The sequence below is a fragment of the Pseudophryne corroboree genome, chromosome 1 (genome assembly GCF_028390025.1).
Source record: "Pseudophryne corroboree isolate aPseCor3 chromosome 1, aPseCor3.hap2, whole genome shotgun sequence".
Taxonomy (NCBI): domain Eukaryota; kingdom Metazoa; phylum Chordata; class Amphibia; order Anura; family Myobatrachidae; genus Pseudophryne; species Pseudophryne corroboree.
Window position 1 is genome coordinate 1,007,108,159 of NC_086444.1, and position 26,887 is coordinate 1,007,135,045.

Genomic DNA, 26,887 nt, shown 5'->3' on the forward strand with positions numbered 1-26,887 from the left:
ATTTTGGTGCTCCTCCAACTTACTGTACTGTATGTTTAAAATAGCAACAGTGTGCACATTCGGTGTGCATCCCAAAACGGTGCATGTTCTTGCTGGGAAGGGGCAAGGCCACACAGTAATTCCCCAATCTGAAATGACGCCACACAGTACTGCAACTTTATTCACAACATATCATGCAATAGTGTCTCTTTTTCTCGTTACATCATATGATAGTACCACATTACTCCTCAAAGTATTCCCACTTATTCACATTGCATCACATCATATTGCTCTTTGTTCACATTAGACCACACAGTAGTGCCCTTGCTACAGTATATGTTACACAACAAAGTACTGTATACACATAATGCTGCACATTAGTAATGCATTTTGTATGCACAGAATATACTGTAGGCATGCTGCATATCATATTAATCAGCAGAAGCTGCTTGTGCCCCTGGGCATTTGGCAAGTATGCCTATGCCTAGGGCAGGCTCAGACTGGAGATCAGTACGTAATCCCGCTGGACGGGATCCCGGCAGTCAAAATACAGACGCCGGAATCCCGACCACACAATCCCGACAGGGGCGGCGAGCGGAAAGCAGCCCCTTGCATGCTTGCTTCGCTCGCCACGCGGTGGGCACGGTGCCTCGCTACGCTCTACACACTATTATATCAGTAGTCAGGAAACGCAGCATGCATTTGTGGAGTGAAGAGGGTGAAAAAGGAGAGAAAGTACAGTTTGTACTGTAAGGTTATGTCAGAGGGTGTGAAGATGATCAGCTCAGTGTTATACATGTTACAGTAAGTTAGAATACAGTACAGTGCATTATGTATTTCTATTTTATTACCAGGTGTCTCCTCCACTGGTTGGCGACGGACTGTAAAAAGATAAAATACAGTTAGTCATATCAGTTGGACTTAAAGTAATGTTGGAGAAAAAAAATACTGTAATTGCAGTACCAACTATTGCTACTGTACAGTATATTTATTTACCAAAATGGTATTCTGGCTCGTCGTCTGTGGGTAAAAGAGAAGAATATTATAAGATACAGTATACAGTAAAAAGTATAGTAATAGTAAACTAGTGTCCAGGCCTAGTGACAGGTGGGTAAAAAAAAGGTATGCTTGTGACAGGCATGGTGATTCCAAGGGACCCCACCGAGACCATCAGAAAATTTGTGAGTGGCCCGTATGCCGGTGATTATGACTAGACTAAGGTAGCAACTCTTTTTTGCTTTGAATTATGCATACTGTACAGTACTGTACTGTATGTGCATATTGTACAGTACACTTAAAATATTTAGCAGTTACTGTAGTGGTAATTTGTAGTGGCAAATATGAGAATTCTAACTACAGTATATGAAGATACTTCTCTGACAATTACAAATATTACCTACTGTACTGCATTATCGTCTGTAAGTGTAACTACTGTAGATAAATGTTAATGTGGAATGTGATTGGTTGCTACTGTATGGGCAATATCACCAGTTCAAACAAAAACAATCATCTAAAGTCCCCCATCCACTATTCCGATTTGTGCAATTTTTATCCGATTTCTACGCATTTTCCAGAAAAATCTGATGAAAAGTGCTACTCTGGTGGAATCAAATCAATGTCAGTGATAATTCTTACCACTAAATGCCGCCTCATCATATGCATCATCCTCCTCGGCGGCCTGTTCCAGTGTAGGAACTATGAAAAAACATTAATGCGAAAAAAAAGGTTCATTCCAGGAAATACACTACTTTACACCTAACCGCTAGAATCCTGACTGCTGGTCATGCAAACCCAACCCATTGGTTTAACACAATGTACAGTACAGTACAATACTTTAGTTTACTTACCAAGTTGGGGAGAGGGCTTTTTCTCCCCTTCCTCATCCCCTTCCTCATCACTGTCAATAATCACTGAGTGGAAAATAAAAAAATATTATAAACAAAATACAGTAGAGTACAGTTACTACAAAATTGCACAGTAGTACAGTGCTACAGGAGGCAGAGATATATTCATAATACAGTAGGAGCAGAATGACTGTCCAGTGGTAGGGGACATACAGTACTGTACTGTGCCTGTATTTAACTCGTGTTGGAGGAGAGGCGATTTCGCACACAGAGGCGAAAAGGGGTCTTCACAGTGAGGGAAATACTGTACAGTACATGTTTGGAATTCCCTGCCTGAAAAGTAATAAAAGTGGACTTGGTCAATACTTTTAAGAATGGGCTTGTGAAAATCCTACTGTACTTACTATACTGTGGCGGCTCCGACGACTCAGAGTCCACGTAAGTGACATCTGTGTTGAATATAAAAAAAACAAAAAGAAAAGTCAATGGGATTTCTGCAATCAGGATACCGCTGTCGGTCACTTGACTGCTGGAATCCTGACCACTGGTCACGCAAACCCAAGCCATTGGTACTGTTAATAAATCAATGAATGTAGAATGTAGAGTACTGTACAGTAGATTACAATTCTTACCAGGCTGGCCTGAAGGCTCCCCCATTTCCTCCTCCTCTGTATCAATAACGAGGCGGTCTGTGTGTACAAGATAACAAGTATTGTAAAATAAAAAAATTACAGTAATACTGTAGGAAACTAGTGTGTCTGTAACAAAAATAATGATTACCACTTCCAGAGCTCTGCTGGTCAGACGGTGTTGGTGGTGGTGGTGGTGGTGGTGGTGGTGGTGGTGGTACTGTGAGAAAAAACAACAGTGCTGTAAGTGAAGGTGTCAATTTGAAACATGTACTGTACAGTATCCAGGACACATGTACAGTAGTGTAACAACGATGACAGTAGCACCAGAATTCTCGTTACACAATACCTGGCAGCGCAGCAGCAGGTGGTGGTGGTGGTGGTGGTGGTGGTGGTGGTACTGTGGGAAAAAAAATAACAGTACTGTAAGTGAAGCTGTCAATTGGAAACATGTACTGCACAGTATCCAGGACACATGTACAGTAGTGTAACAACGATGACAGTAGCACCAGAATTCTCGTTACACAATACCTGGCAGCGCAGCAGCAGGTGGTGGTGGTGGTGGTGGTGGTGGTGGTACTGTGGGAAAAAAAATAACAGTACTGTAAGTGAAGCTGTCAATTGGAAACATGTACTGCACAGTATCCAGGACACATGTACAGTAGTGTAACAACGATGACAGTAGCACCAGAATTCTCGTTACACAATACCTGGCAGCGCAGCAGCAGGTGGTGGTGGTGGTGGTGGTGGTGGTGGTGGTGGTGGTACTGTGGGAAAAAAAATAACAGTACTGTAAGTGAAGCTGTCAATTGGAAACATGTACTGCACAGTATCCAGGACACATGTACAGTAGTGTAACAACGATGACAGTAGCACCAGAATTCTCGTTACACAATACCTGGCAGCGCAGCAGCAGGTGGTGGTGGTGGTGGTGGTGGTGGTGGTGGTACTGTGGGAAAAAAAATAACAGTACTGTAAGTGAAGCTGTCAATTGGAAACATGTACTGCACAGTATCCAGGACACATGTACAGTAGTGTAACAACGATGACAGTAGCACCAGAATTCTCGTTACACAATACCTGGCAGCGCAGCAGCAGGTGGTGGTGGTGGTGGTGGTGGTGGTGGTGGTACTGTGGGAAAAAAAATAACAGTACTGTAAGTGAAGCTGTCAATTTGAAACATGTACTGCACAGTATCCAGGACCAAAAAGGGGTCCGGCCAATAAACAATCTGCATCAGAGAAGCAAGATACAGTATGCTTAAAGTATACAGTACTATATACTACAGTAGATCGCCAACAAACGTAAATTAACAAACAACTATCACTGGAATTTACCATCCTCATCCCGTAGCGAAGCACGGGTATTCAGCTATCTACAATGTTATTTATACTTTGTGTTTAATATTTACATTTAGTTTTGTAAACAGACATTCTTAACATTAACGGATTGCAGCGAGTTATCTGTGATGGTCAGGACAGGGGGTTGGGACTATAGAAATCACTATGTACTGTACACTACTGTATTTGACAATACTTACCAGCTTGGCGGCGCCTGTCCCGCCTCCTGTGACGTCGTGCTACCAGCCCTGTAAAAATATATATACAGTATAATGGCAGCATACTGTACAGCCAATGAAATTCAACATTGACAGCATCTTTATGACATCACAATAAATGGAATTGTTCATTCTAGTACCCTGCACCTAATCACTCAGGAGGGCATAGTGTACTGTACTGTCTTCAAAACTTAAGGGGCACATTTCTAAATGTGACAAACAGTACACTTACAGTATCGCTACAGTACAGTAGGTCCAGGGTATTAGACAGAACACTACCTTTATAGACATTGTAACACACATAAGCATTGCCCTTATAAACATTATGACACACATCAGCATGCAGCCCTCCCACCCTTAACCATCTCAGTACTGTTCATTACATTACAAATTGATTTCATGACAGATGATGCAGTACTCACCTGAATTCATCTTATTCACGTCATGTCACAGTAGTGCAGTTTATTCACGTCACAGTACTGTCCTTGATTCACGTTGTGTCACACAGTAGAGCACCGTATTCACGTCACAGTACTGTCCTTGATTCACGTTGTGTCACACAGTAGAGCACCGTATTCACGTCACAGTACTGTCCTTGATTCACGTTGTGTCACACAGTAGAGCACCTTATTCACGTCACAGTACTGTCCTTGATTCACGTTGTGTCACACAGTAGAGCACCGTATTCACGTCACAGTACTGTCCTTGATTCACGTTGTGTCACACAGTAGAGCACCTTATTCACGTTACTGTACGTCACAGTAGTGCAGTAGTATATCCACATTACGTCACAAAGTAGAGATCTGCCAGTCATGAACCTTATGCAAGAGTAATGCACGTCAGAACACATTAGGCCACTGTAACATCCCTTAGAATAATTTCTGCCAAAGTAACATCCCTTAGAACACTGTACTACATATCTGAAACACAAATTTCGGCACACTGCAATTAAACCACACAATGCACTGCACGACTGCGTGATATGACAAACTGCACATTTCCCTGCAAAATATGATACAATGTACACTACACAAAAAACTGCAATTACCACATGTGTATACAGTACACTGCACGACAGTGCTGGCCCTAGCCAGGTACAGATACAGCCGCAGTCACGCAAAATATAGGCATGCCGCATATCATTTTAATCAGCAGAAGCTGCTGGTGCCCCTAAGCATAGCAAATGCCCTAGGCATTTGCCTACTGTAGTTTGCCTATGCCTAAGGCCTGCTCTGCTGCACGATGTGATTCACTATGTATTACACTCACTGCACAATACCATATTCTGAATGTACACTGCATGACACGCTGCAATTACGCAGCACGATACACTGTGATACATTGCATATACTGTACACTGCATGATACTGTACACTGCACAATCGTAGACCACCTGGATTGTAAAGAACTACTGTACTGTATATACACAAGTTTAAAAAAATAACAATTGTTTTTGTAAAACGCATGTCGATCTTTTTCCATGTCAACTTAACGACCATGTCAACCTACAGTAACTGGTGTCAACCAATTTCAAAAGCCGCACCATCTAGGTCGACGCAAAAAAACAAATTGACCTTTTGACCCGGGTTAACGTTTGGTCCTTGTTTAACCATTTGTTTACCACAAATACTGTACAGTGCTGTATAGACCGGATACCTGCTGCTACAGCAGCCCCTGCTATAATGTACTGTACCTGTAACTACAGTAACTTAAAGTACAGTAATCTACAGTAATGTACTGTACTTACAATCCCTTATGGCCTGCAGGCGTCGTGGGGTCCGCCTCACGAGGTCACTCCACCTCCTCTGGAGAGACCTCACCGTTCTCCTCCGGTTGTAGGTCCGGAGGATATCCCTGCTGGCCCTCCGGTATGCCCTCACTTTCTCCTCGTTGCTGGCGAGAGTTCTGTCCCGCCAGCGAACGAGGAGACGCAGCTCACCAAGAGCATAGGGACGGTCCCGTGCAGCAGCCATAACCGTCCTTATGCTCAATGAGCGTCTCAGACGTCGTGCGCCTCAGACGTCGTGCGTCTCAGACGTCGTGCGGTCCAGGCATTCAACGTACAGTACTGTAGTTACTGTACTTTGTGACAGTTTCCCTTAGTTTTAAATATGCCCTTTCTTTGACCACAGTATTTTCCACTGTCTTGCCCTACGCCCTTCCCTCCTGGGAGCCTTCACAGTTCTTATGCAATACACAAATACCGAAGATGCACAGTCCGTCAGAATACACTCATTTCATTCCCGCTGTTTAGGTGCATTTAGCGTAAAGAATCGCTCCTGCAGATGTACTTTGATTTATGTGAAACCTGTGTGCATCCTTCCATTGACTGTCTTACAATGTAAATAAAATAATACAGTGCATTATTACAGAAAAAAAAAAAAAAAAGAAAGAAAGCACATCAGGTCTCGAACCCTGGACTCCCAGCGAGGGAGGTGGGAGCCTTCACCCCTAGCCCACGACGCCTCATGAGAGATTTCCAATTTCATGTGTGAAAGTACTGCAAACAGCGCCCGGCCCCCGCCCCATTGCTGTTGGTTTATGCCTTAGAGGACTCGGACGCTCGCATTTGTAAAGCACGGTGTTTTCCTCCGCCTCCTGCTAGCCTGTTGCCCTTCCCCCATGGGAGCCTGCACAGATCATGCAGTAGACAGGGAGGGAATGCAGGTCATGTGCAATACACAAACGCCCACTGTAGTACTATTTTGCTCACTTACAGTACCGTACTGTACTGTAGGTTGCATTTAGCGTAAAGAATCGCTCCTGCAGATGTACTTTGATTTATGTGAAACCTGTGTGCATCCTTCCATTGGATGTACTGTATTGGAGATAATTTTTTTTTTTTTAAAGTGAATGTCACGGGAACACATTAAAAATAAGGTTGGCACTTCCTTCCCATTGGTGTTGGTTTACAGTATGCCGTAGTGTACTCGGACGCTCATGTAATTGCATTTCAAAGGCACAGTATTTTCCATCGTCTCCCCCCTACCCCCATCGCCCTTCCCCCCTGGGGGCCTGCACAGGGAGGAAATTCAGGTCCTGTGCAATACACAAACGCTGAAGATCTACTGTACAGTACTGTTTTGCTCAGTTGGTAGCGTCAGAATACACTCATTTCATTCCCGCTGTTTAGGTGCATTTAGCGTAAAGAATCGCTCCTGCAGATGTACTTTGATTTATGTGAAACCTGTGTGCATCCTTCCATTGACTGTCTTACAATGTAAATAAAATAATACAGTGCATTATTACAGAAAAAAAAAAAAAAAAAAAAGAAAGCACATCAGGTCTCGAACCCTGGACTCCCAGCGAGGGAGGTGGGAGCCTTCACCCCTAGCCCACGACGCCTCATGAGAGATTTCCAATTTCATGTGTGAAAGTACTGCAAACAGCGCCCGGCCCCCGCCCCATTGCTGTTGGTTTATGCCTTAGAGGACTCGGACGCTCGCATTTGTAAAGCACGGTGTTTTCCTCCGCCTCCTGCTAGCCTGTTGCCCTTCCCCCATGGGAGCCTGCACAGATCATGCAGTAGACAGGGAGGGAATGCAGGTCATGTGCAATACACAAACGCCCACTGTAGTACTATTTTGCTCACTTACAGTACCGTACTGTACTGTAGGTTGCATTTAGCGTAAAGAATCGCTCCTGCAGATGTACTTTGATTTATGTGAAACCTGTGTGCATCCTTCCATTGGATGTACTGTATTGGAGATAATTTTTTTTTTTTTAAAGTGAATGTCACGGGAACACATTAAAAATAAGGTTGGCAGTTCCTTCCCATTGGTGTTGGTTTACAGTATGCCGTAGTGTACTCGGACGCTCATGTAATTGCATTTCAAAGGCACAGTATTTTCCATCGTCTCCCCCCTACCCCCATCGCCCTTCCCCCCTGGGGGCCTGCACAGGGAGGAAATTCAGGTCCTGTGCAATACACAAACGCTGAAGATCTACTGTACAGTACTGTTTTGCTCAGTTGGTAGCGTCAGAATACACTCATTTCATTCCCGCTGTTTAGGTGCATTTAGCGTAAAGAATCGCTCCTGCAGATGTACTTTGATTTATGTGAAACCTGTGTGCATCCTTCCATTGACTGTCTTACAATGTAAATAAAATAATACAGTGCATTATTACAGAAAAAAAAAAAAAAAAGAAAGAAAGCACATCAGGTCTCGAACCCTGGACTCCCAGCGAGGGAGGTGGGAGCCTTCACCCCTAGCCCACGACGCCTCATGAGAGATTTCCAATTTCATGTGTGAAAGTACTGCAAACAGCGCCCGGCCCCCGCCCCATTGCTGTTGGTTTATGCCTTAGAGGACTCGGACGCTCGCATTTGTAAAGCACGGTGTTTTCCTCCGCCTCCTGCTAGCCTGTTGCCCTTCCCCCATGGGAGCCTGCACAGATCATGCAGTAGACAGGGAGGGAATGCAGGTCATGTGCAATACACAAACGCCCACTGTAGTACTATTTTGCTCACTTACAGTACCGTACTGTACTGTAGGTTGCATTTAGCGTAAAGAATCGCTCCTGCAGATGTACTTTGATTTATGTGAAACCTGTGTGCATCCTTCCATTGGATGTACTGTATTGGAGATAATTTTTTTTTTTTTAAAGTGAATGTCACGGGAACACATTAAAAATAAGGTTGGCACTTCCTTCCCATTGGTGTTGGTTTACAGTATGCCGTAGTGTACTCGGACGCTCATGTAATTGCATTTCAAAGGCACAGTATTTTCCATCGTCTCCCCCCTACCCCCATCGCCCTTCCCCCCTGGGGGCCTGCACAGGGAGGAAATTCAGGTCCTGTGCAATACACAAACGCTGAAGATCTACTGTACAGTACTGTTTTGCTCAGTTGGTAGCGTCAGAATACACTCATTTCATTCCCGCTGTTTAGGTGCATTTAGCGTAAAGAATCGCTCCTGCAGATGTACTTTGATTTATGTGAAACCTGTGTGCATCCTTCCATTGACTGTCTTACAATGTAAATAAAATAATACAGTGCATTATTACAGAAAAAAAAAAAAAAAAGAAAGAAAGCACATCAGGTCTCGAACCCTGGACTCCCAGCGAGGGAGGTGGGAGCCTTCACCCCTAGCCCACGACGCCTCATGAGAGATTTCCAATTTCATGTGTGAAAGTACTGCAAACAGCGCCCGGCCCCCGCCCCATTGCTGTTGGTTTATGCCTTAGAGGACTCGGACGCTCGCATTTGCTAGTCCTCCATTCCCATTATGCATTAGCGAACTCAGACGCTCATATATTTTAAAAGCACGGTGTTTATACATTGTACTGTACATTCTTCCTTTTACACAATTACTGTAGTTGCGTCTCCATACACATACTGTACAGTACTCCATACTTTTTTCCACCGCCTCCCGTTACGCCTACAGTATTGCCAGAGCTGTAGATCAATCCGCCGCTATACTGTACGATCGAAAGTACTGGATTAGTGGAGCATTAGCGACACAGTGGTGGAGATGTGTAATGCATGATGAGTATCTAGATCGTCTCAACGCGCCTGCCTGTGATGAAACTCAGCTATCGCATTAGCGTGGCTAGACGCCCGTCTCGGCGGAGAAACAGTCAAGATAAAGGTGGCTACATCTGTACATACTGTAGGTATAATCTGTGAGCATTTTTAAAAAGAAACTTTGATCATCCTAAAGCTCCACTATTGTTTGTGCTAGTCAGAGTAGTATATATTGAAATCCAGTTGTGACATTGTTTTATGGAAGCCAAAGAGAACTAAAATACAAATTGTTACCAAACCAATATTAATAATTTCTGAAAACTATTTTATCATGGTACATTTTTGCTAAGAAAATAAAATATTTGAATTTTGGGTCAGTGGGCTCAGATGTTCTGAATGCATGTATGCCTTATGGACTAATTGCAAAATCAGTATGAGTTCAAAACATGGCTGCACCAAAAAATTTTTAATTCTGCCATGTTAATGCCCAATACTCCCTTATTTATCAAAGTTAGTTAGGAATAAAGCATTCATCCTTCATGTATAGTGATTTTATCCTGTATAATTCTCTATCAAATTAGCAGTCAAAACCTGCCACTGATACTGTACTTTCCTGAGGTAAAGTATTAAGTTGACATTTCAACATTTTTTGTTGCCTGACTGCCACTTGAGTATGTTTTTACATTACTTGAGTCCCAAACGAGGTATAGACTGCAAAGTGATGCTATAAATTAAAAGCAAGTAATAGGGGGCACCTGGATTTGAACCAGGGACCTCTCAATCTGCAGTCGAATGCTCTACCACTGAGCTATATCCCCTGCTCTTTCTCGCTATAAACACATACACATTGCAGCCTTGATGTAAAGGTTACTGTACTGTATTTCTTGTCCTGCAGGAGGTGAAGATGAGTCTGTTTCTTTATGGTAATGCTTTGGAGTTATTAGTCAGGGCATAAATAGAGAGTTCACATACTGCAGGTATAATCTGTGAGCTTACGCAAAAAGAAACTTTGATCATCCTAAAGTTCCACTATAGTTAGTGCTAGTCAGAGTAGGATTTATTGAAATCCAGTTGTGACATTGTTTTATTGAAGCAAAACTGATCTAAAATACAAATTGTTACCAAACCAATATTAATAATTTCTGAAAACTATTTTATCATGGTACATTTTTGCTAAGAAAATAAAATATTTGAATTTTGGGTCAGTGGGCTCAGATGTTCTGAATGCATGTATGCCTTATGGACTAATTGCAAAATCAGTCGGAGTTGAAAACATGGCTGTACCAAATAATTTTGAATTCTGCCATGTTAATGCCCAATACTCCCTTATTTATTAAAGTTAGTTAGGAATAAAGCATTCATCCTTCATGTACAGTTATTTTATGCTGTATAATTCTCTATCAAAAGTAGCTGTAAAAACCTGCCACTGATACTGTACTTTCCTGAGGTAAAGTATTAAGTTGAAATGTCAACATTTTTTGTTGCCTGACTGCCACTTGAGTATGTTTTTACATTACTTGAGTCCCAAACGAGGTATAGACTGCAAAGGGACGCTATACATTAAAAGCAAATTATAGTGGACACCTGGATTTGAACCAAGAACCTCTCGACATGCACTCGAATGCTCAACAACTGATTTATACCACCTGGTCTTTCTAACTATAAGACCATACACATTGCAGCCTTGATGTAAAGGTTACTGTACTGTATTTCTTGTCCTGCAGGAGGTGAAGATGAGTCTGTTTCTTTATGGTAAAGGTTTGGAGTTATTAGTCAGGGCATAAATAGAGAGTTAACATACTGTAGGTATAATCTGTGAGCATTTTTAAAAAGAAACTTTGATCATCCTAAAGCTCCACTATTGTTTGTGCTAGTCAGAGTAGTATATATTGAAATCCAGTTGTGACATTGTTTTATGGAAGCCAAAGAGAACTAAAATACAAATTGTCACTAAACCAATATTAATAATTTCTGAAAACTAACTGATTGAGATACATTTTGGTAATAAAATAAAATATTTGATTTTTAGGTCAGTGGGCTCAGATGTTCTGTATGCATGTATGCCTTATGGACTAATTGCAAAATCAGTATGAGTTCAAAACATGGCTGCACCAAAAAAATTGTAATTCTGCCATGTTAATGCCCAATATTCCCTTATTTATCAAAGTTAGTTAGGAATAAAGCATTCATCCTTCATGTATGATGATTTTATCCTGTATAATTCTCTATAAAAAGTAGCAGTCAAAACCTGCCACTGATACTGTACTTACCTGAGGTAAAGTATTAAGTTGACATTTCAACATTTTTTGTTGCCTGACTGGCACTTGAGTATGTTTTTACATTACTTGAGTCCCAAACGAGGTATAGACTGCAAAGTGATGCTATACATTAAAAGCAAGTAATAGGGGCACCCGGATTTGAACCAGGGACCTCTCGATCTGCAGTCGAATGCTCTACCACTGAGCTATACCCCCTGCTCTTTCTCGCTATAAGTTCATACACATTGCAGCCTTGATGTAAAGGTTACTGTACTGTATTTCTTGTCCTGCAGGAGGTGAAGATGAGTCTGTTTCTTTATGGTAATGCTTTGGAGTTATTAGTCAGGGCATAAATAGAGAGTTCACATACTGCAGGTATAATCTGTGAGCATACTCAAAAAGAAACTTTGATCATCCTAAAGTTCCACTATAGTTAGTGCTAGTCAGAGTAGGATTTATTGAAATCCAGTTGTGACATTGTTTTATTGAAGCAAAACTGATCTAAAATACAAATTGTTACCAAACCAATATTAATAATTTCTGAAAACTATTTTATCATGGTACATTTTTGCTAAGAAAATAAAATATTTGAATGTTGGGTCAGTGGACTCAAATGTTCTGAATGCATGTATGCCTTATTGACTAATTGCAAAATCAGTCGGAGTTGAAAACATGGCTGTACCAAATAATTTTGAATTCTGCCATGTTAATGCCCAATACTCCCTTATTTATCAAAGTTAGTTAGGAATAAAGCATTCATCCTTCATGTACAGTTATTTTATGCTGTATAATTCTCTATCAAAAGTAGCTGTAAAAACCTGCCACTGATACTGTACTTTCCTCAGGTAAAGTATTAAGTTGAAATGTCAACATTTTTTGTTGCCTGACTGCCACTTGAGTATGTTTTTACATTACTTGAGTCCCAAACGTGGTATAGACTGCAAAGGGACGCTATACATTAAAAGCAAATTATAGGGGGCACCTGGATTTGAACCAGGGACCTCTCGACATGCACTCGAATGCTCAACAACTGATTTATACCCCCTGATCTTTCTAACTATAAGACCATACACATTGCATCCTTGATGTAAAGGTTACTGTACTGTATTTCTTGTCCTGCAGGAGGTGAAGATGAGTCTGTTTCTTTATGGTAAAGGTTTGGAGTTATTAGTCAGGGCATAAATAGAGAGTTTACATACTGTAGGTATAATCTGTGAGCATGTTTAAAAATAAACTTTGATCATCCTAAAGCTCCACTGTTGTTCGTGCTAGTCAGAGTAGTATATCTTGAAATCCAGTTGTGACATTGTTTTATGGAAGCCAAAGAGAACTAAAATACAAATTGTCACTAAACCAATATTAATAATTTCTGAAAACTAACTTATTGAGATACATTTTGGCAATAAAATAAAATATTTGATTTTTAGGTCAGTGGGCTCAGATGTTCTGAATGCATGTATGCCTTATGGACTAATTGCAAAATCAGTATGAGTTCAAAACATGGATGCACCAAAAATTTTTTAATTCTGCCATGTTAATGCCCAATACTCCCTTATTTATCAAAGTTAGTTAGGAATAAAGCATTCATCCTTCATGTATAGTGATTTTATCCTGTATAATTCTCTATCAAATTAGCAGTCAAAACCTGCCACTGATACTGTACTTTCCTGAGGTAAAACATTAAGTTGACATTTAAACATTTTTTGTTGCCTGACTGCCACTTGAGTATGTTTTTACATTACTTGAGTCCCAAACGAGGTATAGACTGCAAAGTGATGCTATAAATTAAAAGCAAGTAATAGGGGGCACCCGGATTTGAACCAGGGACCTCTCGATCTGCAGTCGAATGCTCTACCACTGAGCTATACCCCCTGCTCTTTCTCACTATAAACACATACACATTGCAGCCTTGATGTAAAGGTTACTGTACTGTATTTCTTGTCCTGCAGGAGGTGAAGATGAGTCTGTTTCTTTATGGTAATGCTTTGGAGTTATTAGTCAGGGCATAAATAGAGAGTTCACATACTGCAGGTATAATCTGTGAGCTTACTCAAAAAGAAACTTTGATCATCCTAAAGTTCCACTATAGTTAGTGCTAGTCAGAGTAGGATTTATTCAAATCCAGTTGTGACATTGTTTTATTGAAGCAAAACTGATCTAAAATACAAATTGTTACCAAACCAATATTAATAATTTCTGAAAACTATTTTATCATGGTACATTTTTGCTAAGAAAATAAAATATTTGAATTTTGGGTCAGTGGGCTCAGATGTTCTGAATGCATGTATGCCTTATGGACTAATTGCAAAATCAGTCGGAGTTGAAAACATGGCTGTACCAAATAATTTTGAATTCTGCCATGTTAATGCCCAATACTCCCTTATTTATCAAAGTTAGTTAGGAATAAAGCATTCATCCTTCATGTACAGTTATTTTATGCTGTATAATTCTCTATCAAAAGTAGCTGTAAAAACCTGCCACTGATACTGTACTTTCCTGAGGTAAAGTATTAAGTTGAAATGTCAACATTTTTTGTTGCCTGACTGCCACTTGAGTATGTTTTTACATTACTTGAGTCCCAAACGAGGTATAGACTGCAAAGGGACGCTATACATTAAAAGCAAATTATAGGGGGCACCTGGATTTGAACCAGGGACCTCTCGACATGCACTCGAATGCTCAACAACTGATTTATACCCCCTGGTCTTTCTAACTATAAGACCATACACATTGCAGCCTTGATGTAAAGGTTACTGTACTGTATTTCTTGTCCTGCAGGAGGTGAAGATGAGTCTGTTTCTTTATGGTAAAGGTTTGGAGTTATTAGTCAGGGCATAAATAGAGAGTTTACATACTGTAGGTATAATCTGTGAGCATTTTTAAAAAGAAACTTTGATCATCCTAAAGCTCTACTGTTGTTTGTGCTAGTCAGAGTAGTATATATTGAAATCCAGTTGTGACATTGTTTTATGGAAGCCAAAGAGAACTAAAATACAAATTGTCACTAAACCAATATTAATAATTTCTGAAAACTAACTGATTGAGATACATTTTGGCAATAAAATAAAATATTTGATTTTTAGGTCAGTGGGCTCAGATGTTCTGTATGCATGTATGCCTTATGGACTAATTGCAAAATCAGTATGAGTTCAAAACATGGCTGCACCAAAAAAAATTGTAATTCTGCCATGTTAATGCCCAATATTCCCTTATTTATCAAAGTTAGTTAGGAATAAAGCATTCATCCTTCATGTATGATGATTTTATCCTGTATAATTCTCTATAAAAAGTAGCAGTCAAAACCTGCCACTGATTCTGTACTTACCTGAGGTAAAGTATTAAGTTGACATTTCAACATTTTTTGTTGCCTGACTACCACTTGAGTATGTTTTTACATTACTTGAGTCCCAAACGAGGTATAGACTGCAAAGTGATGCTATACATTAAAAGCAAGTAATAGGGGGCACCCGGATTTGAACCACGGACCTCTCGATCTGCAGTCGAATACTCTACCACTGAGCTATACCCCCTGCTCTTGCTCACTATAAACACATACACATTGCAGCCTTGATGTAAAGGTTACTGTACTGTATTTCTTGTCCTGCAGGAGGTGAAGATGAGTCTGTTTCTTTATGGTAATGCTTTGGAGTTATTAGTCAGGGCATAAATAGAGAGTTCACATACTGCAGGTATAATCTGTGAGTTTACTCAAAAAGAAACTTTGATCATCCGAAAGTTCCACTATAGTTAGTGCTAGTCAGAGTAGGATTTATTCAAATCCAGTTGTGACATTGTTTTATTGAAGCAAAACTGATCTAAAATACAAATTGTTACCAAACCAATATTAATAATTTCTGAAAACTATTTTATCATGGTACATTTTTGCTAAGAAAATAAAATATTTGAATTTTGGGTCAGTGGGCTCAGATGTTCTGAATGCATGTATGCCTTATGGACTAATTGCAAAATCAGTCGGAGTTGAAAACATGGCTGTACCAAATAATTTTGAATTCTGCCATGTTAATGCCCAATACTTCCTTATTTATCAAAGTTAGTTAGGAATAAAGCATTCATCCTTCATGTACAGTTATTTTATGCTGTATAATTCTCTATCAAAAGTAGCTGTAAAAACCTGCCACTGATACTGTACTTTCCTGAGGTAAAGTATTAAGTTGAAATGTCAACATTTTTTGTTGCCTTACTGCCACTTGAGTATGTTTTTACATTACTTGAGTCCCAAACGAGGTATAGACTGCAAAGGGACGCTATACATTAAAAGCAAATTATAGGGGGCACCTGGATTTGAACCAGGGACCTCTCGACATGCACTCGAAAGCTCAACAACTGATTTATACCCCCTGGTCTTTCTAACTATAAGACCATACACATTGCAGCCTTGATGTAAAGGTTACTGTACTGTATTTCTTGTCCTGCAGGAGGTGAAGATGAGTCTGTTTCTTTATGGTAAAGGTTTGGAGTTATTAGTCAGGGCATAAATAGAGAGTTTACATACTGTAGGTATAATCTGTGAGCATTTTTAAAAAGAAACTTTGATCATCCTAAAGCTCCACTATTGTTTGTGCTAGTCAGAGTAGTATATATTGAAATCCAGTTGTGACATTGTTTTATGGAAGCCAAAGAGAACTAAAATACAAATTGTTACCAAACCAATATTAATAATTTCTGAAAACTATTTTATCATGGTACATTTTTGCTAAGAAAATAAAATATTTGAATTTTGGGTCAGTGGGCTCAGATGTTCTGAATGCATGTATGCCTTATGGACTAATTGCAAAATCAGTATGAGTTCAAAACATGGCTGCACCAAAATTTTTTTAATTCTGCCATGTTAATGCCCAATACTCCCTTATTTATCAAAGTTAGTTAGGAATAAAGCATTCATCCTTCATGTATAGTGATTTTATCCTGTATAATTCTCTATCAAATTAGCAGTCAAAACCTGCCACTGATACTGTACTTTCCTGAGGTAAAGTATTAAGTTGACATTTCAACATTTTTTGTTGCCTGACTGCCACTTGAGTATGTTTTTACATTACTTGAGTCCCAAACGAGGTATAGACTGCAAAGTGATGCTATAAATTAAAAGCAAGTAATAGGGGGCACCCGGATTTGAACCAGGGACCTCTCGATCTGCAGTCGAATGCTCTACCACTGAGCTATACCCCCTGCTCTTTCTCACTATAAACACATACACATTGCAGCCTTGATGTAAAGGTTACTGTACTGTATTTCTTGTCCTGCAGGAGGTGAAGATGAGTCTGTTTCTTTATGGTAATGCTTTGGAGTTATTAGTCAGGGCATAAATAGAGAGTTCACATACTGCAGGTATAATCTGTGAGCTTACTCAAAAAGAAACTTTGATCATCCTAAAGTTCCACTATAGTTAGTGCTAGTCAGAGTAGGATTTATTCAAATCCAGTTGTGACATTGTTTTATTGAAGCAAAACTGATCTAAAATACAAATTGTTACCAAACCAATATTAATAATTTCTGAAAACTATTTTATCATGGTACATTTTTGCTAAGAAAATAAAATATTTGAATTTTGGGTCAGTGGGCTCAGATGTTCTGAATGCATGTATGCCTTATGGACTAATTGCAAAATCAGTCGGAGTTGAAAACATGGCTGTACCAAATAATTTTGAATTCTGCCATGTTAATGCCCAATACTCCCTTATTTATCAAAGTTAGTTAGGAATAAAGCATTCATCCTTCATGTACAGTTATTTTATGCTGTATAATTCTCTATCAAAAGTAGCTGTAAAAACCTGCCACTGATACTGTACTTTCCTGAGGTAAAGTATTAAGTTGAAATGTCAACATTTTTTGTTGCCTGACTGCCACTTGAGTATGTTTTTACATTACTTGAGTCCCAAACGAGGTATAGACTGCAAAGGGACGCTATACATTAATAGCAAATTATAGGGGGCACCTGGATTTGAACCAGGGACCTCTCGACATGCACTCGAATGCTCAACAACTGATTTATACCCCCTGGTCTTTCTAACTATAAGACCATACACATTGCAGCCTTGATGTAAAGGTTACTGTACTGTATTTCTTGTCCTGCAGGAGGTGAAGATGAGTCTGTTTCTTTATGGTAAAGGTTTGGAGTTATTAGTCAGGGCATAAATAGAGAGTTTACATACTGTAGGTATAATCTGTGAGCATTTTTAAAAAGAAACTTTGATCATCCTAAAGCTCTACTGTTGTTTGTGCTAGTCAGAGTAGTATATATTGAAATCCAGTTGTGACATTGTTTTATGGAAGCCAAAGAGAACTAAAATACAAATTGTCACTAAACCAATATTAATAATTTCTGAAAACTAACTGATTGAGATACATTTTGGCAATAAAATAAAATATTTGATTTTTAGGTCAGTGGGCTCAGATGTTCTGTATGCATGTATGCCTTATGGACTAATTGCAAAATCAGTATGAGTTCAAAACATGGCTGCACCAAAAAAAATTGTAATTCTGCCATGTTAATGCCCAATATTCCCTTATTTATCAAAGTTAGTTAGGAATAAAGCATTCATCCTTCATGTATGATGATTTTATCCTGTATAATTCTCTATAAAAAGTAGCAGTCAAAACCTGCCACTGATTCTGTACTTACCTGAGGTAAAGTATTAAGTTGACATTTCAACATTTTTTGTTGCCTGACTACCACTTGAGTATGTTTTTACATTACTTGAGTCCCAAACGAGGTATAGACTGCAAAGTGATGCTATACATTAAAAGCAAGTAATAGGGGGCACCCGGATTTGAACAACAGACCTCTCGATCTGCAGTCGAATACTCTACCACTGAGCTATACCCCCTGCTCTTGCTCACTATAAACACATACACATTGCAGCCTTGATGTAAAGGTTACTGTACTGTATTTCTTGTCCTGCAGGAGGTGAAGATGAGTCTGTTTCTTTATGGTAATGCTTTGGAGTTATTAGTCAGGGCATAAATAGAGAGTTCACATACTGCAGGTATAATCTGTGAGTTTACTCAAAAAAAAACTTTGATCATCCGAAAGTTCCACTATAGTTAGTGCTAGTCAGAGTAGGATTTATTCAAATCCAGTTGTGACATTGTTTTATTGAAGCAAAACTGATCTAAAATACAAATTGTTACCAAACCAATATTAATAATTTCTGAAAACTATTTTATCATGGTACATTTTTGCTAAGAAAATAAAATATTTGAATTTTGGGTCAGTGGGCTCAGATGTTCTGAATGCATGTATGCCTTATGGACTAATTGCAAAATCAGTCGGAGTTGAAAACATGGCTGTACCAAATAATTTTGAATTCTGCCATGTTAATGCCCAATACTTCCTTATTTATCAAAGTTAGTTAGGAATAAAGCATTCATCCTTCATGTACAGTTATTTTATGCTGTATAATTCTCTATCAAAAGTAGCTGTAAAAACCTGCCACTGATACTGTACTTTCCTGAGGTAAAGTATTAAGTTGAAATGTCAACATTTTTTGTTGCCTTACTGCCACTTGAGTATGTTTTTACATTACTTGAGTCCCAAACGAGGTATAGACTGCAAAGGGACGCTATACATTAAAAGCAAATTATAGGGGGCACCTGGATTTGAACCAGGGACCTCTCGACATGCACTCGAAAGCTCAACAACTGATTTATACCCCCTGGTCTTTCTAACTATAAGACCATACACATTGCAGCCTTGATGTAAAGGTTACTGTACTGTATTTCTTGTCCTGCAGGAGGTGAAGATGAGTCTGTTTCTTTATGGTAAAGGTTTGGAGTTATTAGTCAGGGCATAAATAGAGAGTTTACATACTGTAGGTATAATCTGTGAGCATTTTTAAAAAGAAACTTTGATCATCCTAAAGCTCCACTATTGTTTGTGCTAGTCAGAGTAGTATATATTGAAATCCAGTTGTGACATTGTTTTATGGAAGCCAAAGAGAACTAAAATACAAATTGTTACCAAACCAATATTAATAATTTCTGAAAACTATTTTATCATGGTACATTTTTGCTAAGAAAATAAAATATTTGAATTTTGGGTCAGTGGGCTCAGATGTTCTGAATGCATGTATGCCTTATGGACTAATTGCAAAATCAGTATGAGTTCAAAACATGGCTGCACCAAAAATTTTTTAATTCTGCCATGTTAATGCCCAATACTCCCTTATTTATCAAAGTTAGTTAGGAATAAAGCATTCATCCTTCATGTATAGTGATTTTATCCTGTATAATTCTCTATCAAATTAGCAGTCAAAACCTGCCACTGATACTGTACTTTCCTGAGGTAAAGTATTAAGTTGACATTTCAACATTTTTTGTTGCCTGACTGCCACTTGAGTATGTTTTTACATTACTTGAGTCCCAAACGAGGTATAGACTGCAAAGTGATGCTATAAATTAAAAGCAAGTAATAGGGGGCACCCGGATTTGAACCAGGGACCTCTCGATCTGCAGTCGAATGCTCTACCACTGAGCTATACCCCCTGCTCTTTCTCACTATAAACACATACACATTGCAGCCTTGATGTAAAGGTTACTGTACTGTATTTCTTGTCCTGCAGGAGGTGAAGATGAGTCTGTTTCTTTATGGTAATGCTTTGGAGTTATTAGTCAGGGCATAAATAGAGAGTTCACATACTGCAGGTATAATCTGTGAGCTTACTCAAAAAGAAACTTTGATCATCCTAAAGTTCCACTATAGTTAGTGCTAGTCAGAGTAGGATTTATTCAAATCCAGTTGTGACATTGTTTTATTGAAGCAAAACTGATCTAAAATACAAATTGTTACCAAACCAATATTAATAATTTCTGAAAACTATTTTATCATGGTACATTTTTGCTAAGAAAATAAAATATTTGAATTTTGGGTCAGTGGGCTCAGATGTTCTGAATGCATGTATGCCTTATGGACTAATTGCAAAATCAGTCGGAGTTGAAAACATGGCTGTACCAAATAATTTTTAATTCTGCCATGTTAATGCCCAATACTCCCTTATTTATCAAAGTTAGTTAGGAATAAAGCATTCATCCTTCATGTACAGTTATTTTATGCTGTATAATTCTCTATCAAAAGTAGCTGTAAAAACCTGCCACTGATACTGTACTTTCCTGAGGTAAAGTATTAAGTTGAAATGTCAACATTTTTTGTTGCCTGACTGCCACTTGAGTATGTTTTTACATTACTTGAGTCCCAAACGTGGTATAGACTGCAAAGGGACGCTATACATTAAAAGCAAATTATAGGGGGCACCTGGATTTGAACCAGGGACCTCTCGACATGCACTCGAATGCTCAACAACTGATTTATACCCCCTGGTCTTTCTAACTATAAGACCATACACATTGCAGCCTTGATGTAAAGGTTACTGTACTGTATTTCTTGTCCTGCAGGAGGTGAAGATGAGTCTGTTTCTTTATGGTAAAGGTTTGGAGTTATTAGTCAGGGCATAAATAGAGAGTTTACATACTGTAGGTATAATCTGTGAGCATTTTTAAAAAGAAACTTTGATCATCCTAAAGCTCCACTATTGTTTGTGCTAGTCAGAGTAGTATATATTGAAATCCAGTTGTGACATTGTTTTATGGAAGCCAAAGAGAACTAAAATACAAATTGTCACTAAACCAATATTAATAATTTCTGAAAACTAACTGATTGAGATACATTTTGGCAATAAAATAAAATATTTGATTTTTAGGTCAGTGGGCTCAGATGTTCTGTATGCATGTATGCCTTATGGACTAATTGCAAAATCAGTATGAGTTCCAAACATGGCTGCACCAAAAAAATTGTAATTCTGCCATGTTAATGCCCAATATTCCCTTATTTATCAAAGTTAGTTAGGAATAAAGCATTCATCCTTCATGTATAGTGATTTTATCCTGTATAATTCTCTATAAAAAGTAGCAGTCAAAACCTGCCACTGATACTGTACTTACCTGAGGTAAAGTATTAAGTTGACATTTCAAAATTTTTTGTTGCCTGACTGCCACTTGAGTATGTTTTTACATTACTTGAGTCCCAAACGAGGTATAGACTGCAAAGTGATGCTATACATTAAAAGCAAATAATAGGGGGCACCCAGATTTGAACCATGGACCTCTTGATCTGCAGTCGAATGCTCTACCACTGAGCTATACCCACTGCTCTTTCTCTCTATTAGTACATACACATTGCAGCCTTGATGTAAAGGTTACTGTACTGTATTTCTTGTCCTGCAGGAGGTGAAGATGAGTCTGTTTCTTTATGGTAATGCTTTGGAGTTATTAGTCAGGGCATAAATAGAGAGTTCACATACTGCAGGTATAATCTGTGAGCATACTCAAAAAGAAACTTTGATCATCCTAAAGTTCCACTATAGTTAGTGCTAGTCAGAGTAGGATTTATTGAAATCCAGTTGTGACATTGTTTTATTGAAGCAAAACTGATCTAAAATACAAATTGTTACCAAACCAATATTAATAATTTCTGAAAACTATTTTATCATGGTACATTTTTGCTAAGAAAATAAAATATTTGAATGTTGGGTCAGTGCCCTCAAATGTTCTGAATGCATGTATGCCTTATGGACTAATTGCAAAATCAGTCGGAGTTGAAAACATGGCTGTACCAAATAATTTTGAATTCTGCCATGTTAATGCCCAATACTCCCTTATTTATCAAAGTTAGTTAGGAATAAAGCATTCATCCTTCATGTACAGTTATTTTATGCTGTATAATTCTCTATCAAAAGTAGCTGTAAAAACCTGCCACTGATACTGTACTTTCCTGAGGTAAAGTATTAAGTTGAAATGTCAACATTTTTTGTTGCCTGACTGCCACTTGAGTATGTTTTTACATTACTTGAGTCCCAAACGTGGTATAGACTGCAAAAGGACGCTATACATTAAAAGCAAATTATAGGGGGCACCTGGATTTGAACCAGGGACCTCTCGACATGCACTCGAATGCTCAACAACTGATTTATACCCCCTGATCTTTCTAACTATAAGACCATACACATTGCAGCCTTGATGTAAAGGTTACTGTACTGTATTTCTTGTCCTGCAGGAGGTGAAGATGAGTCTGTTTCTTTATGGTAAAGGTTTGGAGTTATTAGTCAGGGCATAAATAGAGAGTTTACATACTGTAGGTATAATCTGTGAGCATGTTTAAAAAGAAACTTTGATCATCCTAAAGCTCCACTATTGTTCGTGCTAGTCAGAGTAGTATATCTTGAAATCCAGTTGTGACATTGTTTTATGGAAGCCAAAGAGAACTAAAATACAAATTGTCACTAAACCAATATTAATAATTTCTGAAAACTAACTGATTGAGATACATTTTGGCAATAAAATAAAATATTTGATTTTTAGGTCAGTGGGCTCAGATGTTCTGAATGCATGTATGCCTTATGGACTAATTGCAAAATCAGTATGAGTTCAAAACATGGCTGCACCAAAAATTTTTTAATTCTGCCATGTTAATGCCCAATACTCCCTTATTTATCAAAGTTAGTTAGGAATAAAGCATTCATCCTTCATGTATAGTGATTTTATCCTGTATAATTCTCTATCAAATTAGCAGTCAAAACCTGCCACTGATACTGTACTTTCCTGAAGTAAAGTATTAAGTTGACATTTCACCATTTTTTGTTGCCTGACTGCCACTTGAGTATGTTTTTACATTACTTGAGTCCCAAACGAGGTATAGACTGCAAAGTGATGCTATAAATTAAAAGCAAGTAATAGGGGGCACCCGGATTTGAACCAGGGACCTCTCGATCTGCAGTCGAATGCTCAACCACTGAGCTATACCCCCTGCTCTTTCTCGCTATAAACACATACACATTGCAGCCTTGATGTAAAGGTTACTGTACTGTATTTCTTGTCCTGCAGGAGGTGAAGATGAGTCTGTTTCTTTATGGTAATGCTTTGGAGTTATTAGTCAGGGCATAAATAGAGAGTTCACATACTGCAGGTATAATCTGTGAGCTTACTCAAAAAGAAACTTTGATCATCCTAAAGTTCCACTATAGTTAGTGCTAGTCAGAGTAGGATTTATTGAAATCCAGTTGTGACATTGTTTTATTGAAGCAAAACTGATCTAAAATACAAATTGTTACCAAACCAATATTAATAATTTCTGAAAACTATTTTATCATGGTAAATTTTTGCTAAGAAAATAAAATATTTGAATGTTGGGTCAGTGGGCTCAGATGTTCTGAATGCATGTATGCCTTATGGACTGATTGCAAAATCAGTCGGAGTTGAAAACATGGCTGTACCAAATAATTTTGAATTCTGCCATGTTAATGCCCAATACTCCCTTATTTATCAAAGTTAGTTAGGAATAAAGCATTCATCCTTCATGTACAGTTATTTTATGCTGTATAATTCTCTATCAAAAGTAGCTGTAAAAACCTGCCACTGATACTGTACTTTCCTGAGGTAAAGTATTAAGTTGAAATGTCAACATTTTTTGTTGCCTGACTGCCACTTGAGTATGTTTTTACATTACTTGAGTCCCAAACGAGGTATAGACTGCAAAGGGACGCTATACATTAAAAGCAAATTATAGGGGGCACCTGGATTTGAACCAGGGACCTCTCGACATGCACTCGAATGCTCAACAACTGATTTATACCCCCTGGTCTTTCTAACTATAAGACCATACACATTGCAGCCTTGATGTAAAGGTTACTGTACTGTATTTCTTGTCCTGCAGGAGGTGAAGATGAGTCTGTTTCTTTATGGTAAAGGTTTGGAGTTATTAGTCAGGGCATAAATAGAGAGTTTACATACTGTAGGTATAATCTGTGAGCATTTTTAAAAAGAAACTTTGATCATCCTAAAGCTCCACTATTGTTTGTGCTAGTCAGAGTAGTATATATTGAAATCCAGTTGTGACATTGTTTTATGGAAGCCAAAGAGAACTAAAATACAAATTGTCACTAAACCAATATTAATAATTTCTGAAAACTAACTGATTGAGATACATTTTGGCAATAAAATAAAATATTTGATTTTTAGGTCAGTGGGCTCAGATGTTCTGTATGCATGTATGCCTTATGGACTAATTGCAAAATCAGTATGAGTTCCAAACATGGCTGCACCAAAAAAATTGTAATTCTGCCATGTTAATGCCCAATATTCCCTTATTTATCAAAGTTAGTTAGGAATAAAGCATTCATCCTTCATGTATGGTGATTTTATCCTGTATAATTCTCTATAAAAAGTAGCAGTCAAAACCTGCCACTGATACTGTACTTACCTGAGGTAAAGTATTAAGTTGACATTTCAAAATTTTTTGTTGCCTGACTGCCACTTGAGTATGTTTTTACATTACTTGAGTCCCAAACGAGGTATAGACTGCAAAGTGATGCTATACATTAAAAGCAAGTAATAGGGGGCACCCGGATTTGAACCAGGGACCTCTCGATCTGCAGTCGAATGCTCTACCACTGAGCTATACCCACTGCTCTTTCTCTCTATTAGTACATACACATTGCAGCCTTGATGTAAAGGTTACTGTACTGTATTTCTTGTCCTGCAGGAGGTGAAGATGAGTCTGTTTCTTTATGGTAATGCTTTGGAGTTATTAGTCAGGGCATAAATAGAGAGTTCACATACTGCAGGTATAATCTGTGAGCATACTCAAAAAGAAACTTTGATCATCCTAAAGTTCCACTATAGTTAGTGCTAGTCAGAGTAGGATTTATTGAAATCCAGTTGTGACATTGTTTTATTGAAGCAAAACTGATCTAAAATACAAATTGTTACCAAACCAATATTAATAATTTCTGAAAACTATTTTATCATGGTACATTTTTGCTAAGAAAATAAAATATTTGAATGTTGGGTCAGTGGCCTCAAATGTTCTGAATGCATGTATGCCTTATGGACTAATTGCAAAATCAGTCGGAGTTGAAAACATGGCTGTACCAAATAATTTTGAATTCTGCCATGTTAATGCCCAATACTCCCTTATTTATCAAAGTTAGTTAGGAATAAAGCATTCATCCTTCATGCACAGTTATTTTATGCTGTATAATTCTCTATCAAAAGTAGCTGTAAAAACCTGCCACTGATACTGTACTTTCCTGAGGTAAAGTATTAAGTTGAAATGTCAACATTTTTTGTTGCCTGACTGCCACTTGAGTATGTTTTTACATTACTTGAGTCCCAAACGAGGTATAGACTGCAAAGGGACGCTATACATTAAAAGCAAATTATAGGGGGCACCTGGATTTGAACCAGGGACCTCTCGACATGCACTCGAATGCTCAACAACTGATTTATACCCCCTGGTCTTTCTAACTATAAGACCATACACATTGCAGCCTTGATGTAAAGGTTACTGTACTGTGTTTCTTGTCCTGCAGGAGGTGAAGATGAGTCTGTTTCTTTATGGTAAAGGTTTGGAGTTATTAGTCAGGGCATAAATAGAGAGTTTACATACTGTAGGTATAATCTGTGAGCATTTTTAAAAAGAAACTTTGATCATCCTAAAGCTCCACTATTGTATGTGCTAGTCAGAGTAGTATATATTGAAATCCAGTTGTGACATTGTTTTATGGAAGCCAAAGAGAACTAAAATACAAATTGTCACTAAACCAATATTAATAATTTCTGAAAACCAACTGATTGAGATACATTTTGGCAATAAAATAAAATATTTGATTTTTAGGTCAGTGGGCTCAGATGTTCTGTATGCATGTATGCCTTATGGACTAATTGCAAAATCAGTATGAGTTCCAAACATGGCTGCACCAAAAAAATTGTAATTCTGCCATGTTAATGCCCAATATTCCCTTATTTATCAAAGTTAGTTAGGAATAAAGCATTCATCCTTCATGTATGGTGATTTTATCCTGTATAATTCTCTATAAAAAGTAGCAGTCAAAACCTGCCACTGATACTGTACTTACCTGAGGTAAAGTATTAAGTTGACATTTCAAAATTTTTTGTTGCCTGACTGCCACTTGAGTATGTTTTTACATTACTTGAGTCCCAAACGAGGTATAGACTGCAAAGTGATGCTATAAATTAAAAGCAAGTAATAGGGGGCACCCGGATTTGAACCAGGGACCTCTCGATCTGCAGTCGAATGCTCAACCACTGAGCTATACCCCCTGCTCTTTCTCGCTATAAACACA

The 26,887-nt window shown here is 38.4% G+C and overlaps 9 non-coding genes across 9 annotated transcripts; all 9 read right to left on the reverse strand.

The window, feature by feature from the left end:
• Positions 1 to 10,223: 10,223 nt before the first annotated feature.
• On the reverse strand, positions 10,224 to 10,295 carry TRNAC-GCA (transfer RNA cysteine (anticodon GCA)). The gene has a single exon. It is a non-coding gene; the product is annotated as a tRNA-Cys (tRNA).
• A 1,584-nt stretch (positions 10,296 to 11,879) lies between these two features.
• TRNAC-GCA (transfer RNA cysteine (anticodon GCA)) lies at positions 11,880 to 11,951 on the reverse strand. Its single transcript has one exon. It is a non-coding gene; the product is annotated as a tRNA-Cys (tRNA).
• A 1,584-nt stretch (positions 11,952 to 13,535) lies between these two features.
• On the reverse strand, positions 13,536 to 13,607 carry TRNAC-GCA (transfer RNA cysteine (anticodon GCA)). The gene has a single exon. It is a non-coding gene; the product is annotated as a tRNA-Cys (tRNA).
• Positions 13,608 to 15,193: 1,586 nt separating this feature from the next.
• Positions 15,194 to 15,265, reverse strand: TRNAC-GCA (transfer RNA cysteine (anticodon GCA)). Its single transcript has one exon. It is a non-coding gene; the product is annotated as a tRNA-Cys (tRNA).
• Positions 15,266 to 16,850: 1,585 nt separating this feature from the next.
• Positions 16,851 to 16,922, reverse strand: TRNAC-GCA (transfer RNA cysteine (anticodon GCA)). Its single transcript has one exon. It is a non-coding gene; the product is annotated as a tRNA-Cys (tRNA).
• A 3,243-nt stretch (positions 16,923 to 20,165) lies between these two features.
• TRNAC-GCA (transfer RNA cysteine (anticodon GCA)) lies at positions 20,166 to 20,237 on the reverse strand. Its single transcript has one exon. It is a non-coding gene; the product is annotated as a tRNA-Cys (tRNA).
• A 3,241-nt stretch (positions 20,238 to 23,478) lies between these two features.
• On the reverse strand, positions 23,479 to 23,550 carry TRNAC-GCA (transfer RNA cysteine (anticodon GCA)). Its single transcript has one exon. It is a non-coding gene; the product is annotated as a tRNA-Cys (tRNA).
• A 1,585-nt stretch (positions 23,551 to 25,135) lies between these two features.
• TRNAC-GCA (transfer RNA cysteine (anticodon GCA)) lies at positions 25,136 to 25,207 on the reverse strand. The gene has a single exon. It is a non-coding gene; the product is annotated as a tRNA-Cys (tRNA).
• A 1,585-nt stretch (positions 25,208 to 26,792) lies between these two features.
• Positions 26,793 to 26,864, reverse strand: TRNAC-GCA (transfer RNA cysteine (anticodon GCA)). Its single transcript has one exon. It is a non-coding gene; the product is annotated as a tRNA-Cys (tRNA).
• Positions 26,865 to 26,887: the final 23 nt, after the last annotated feature.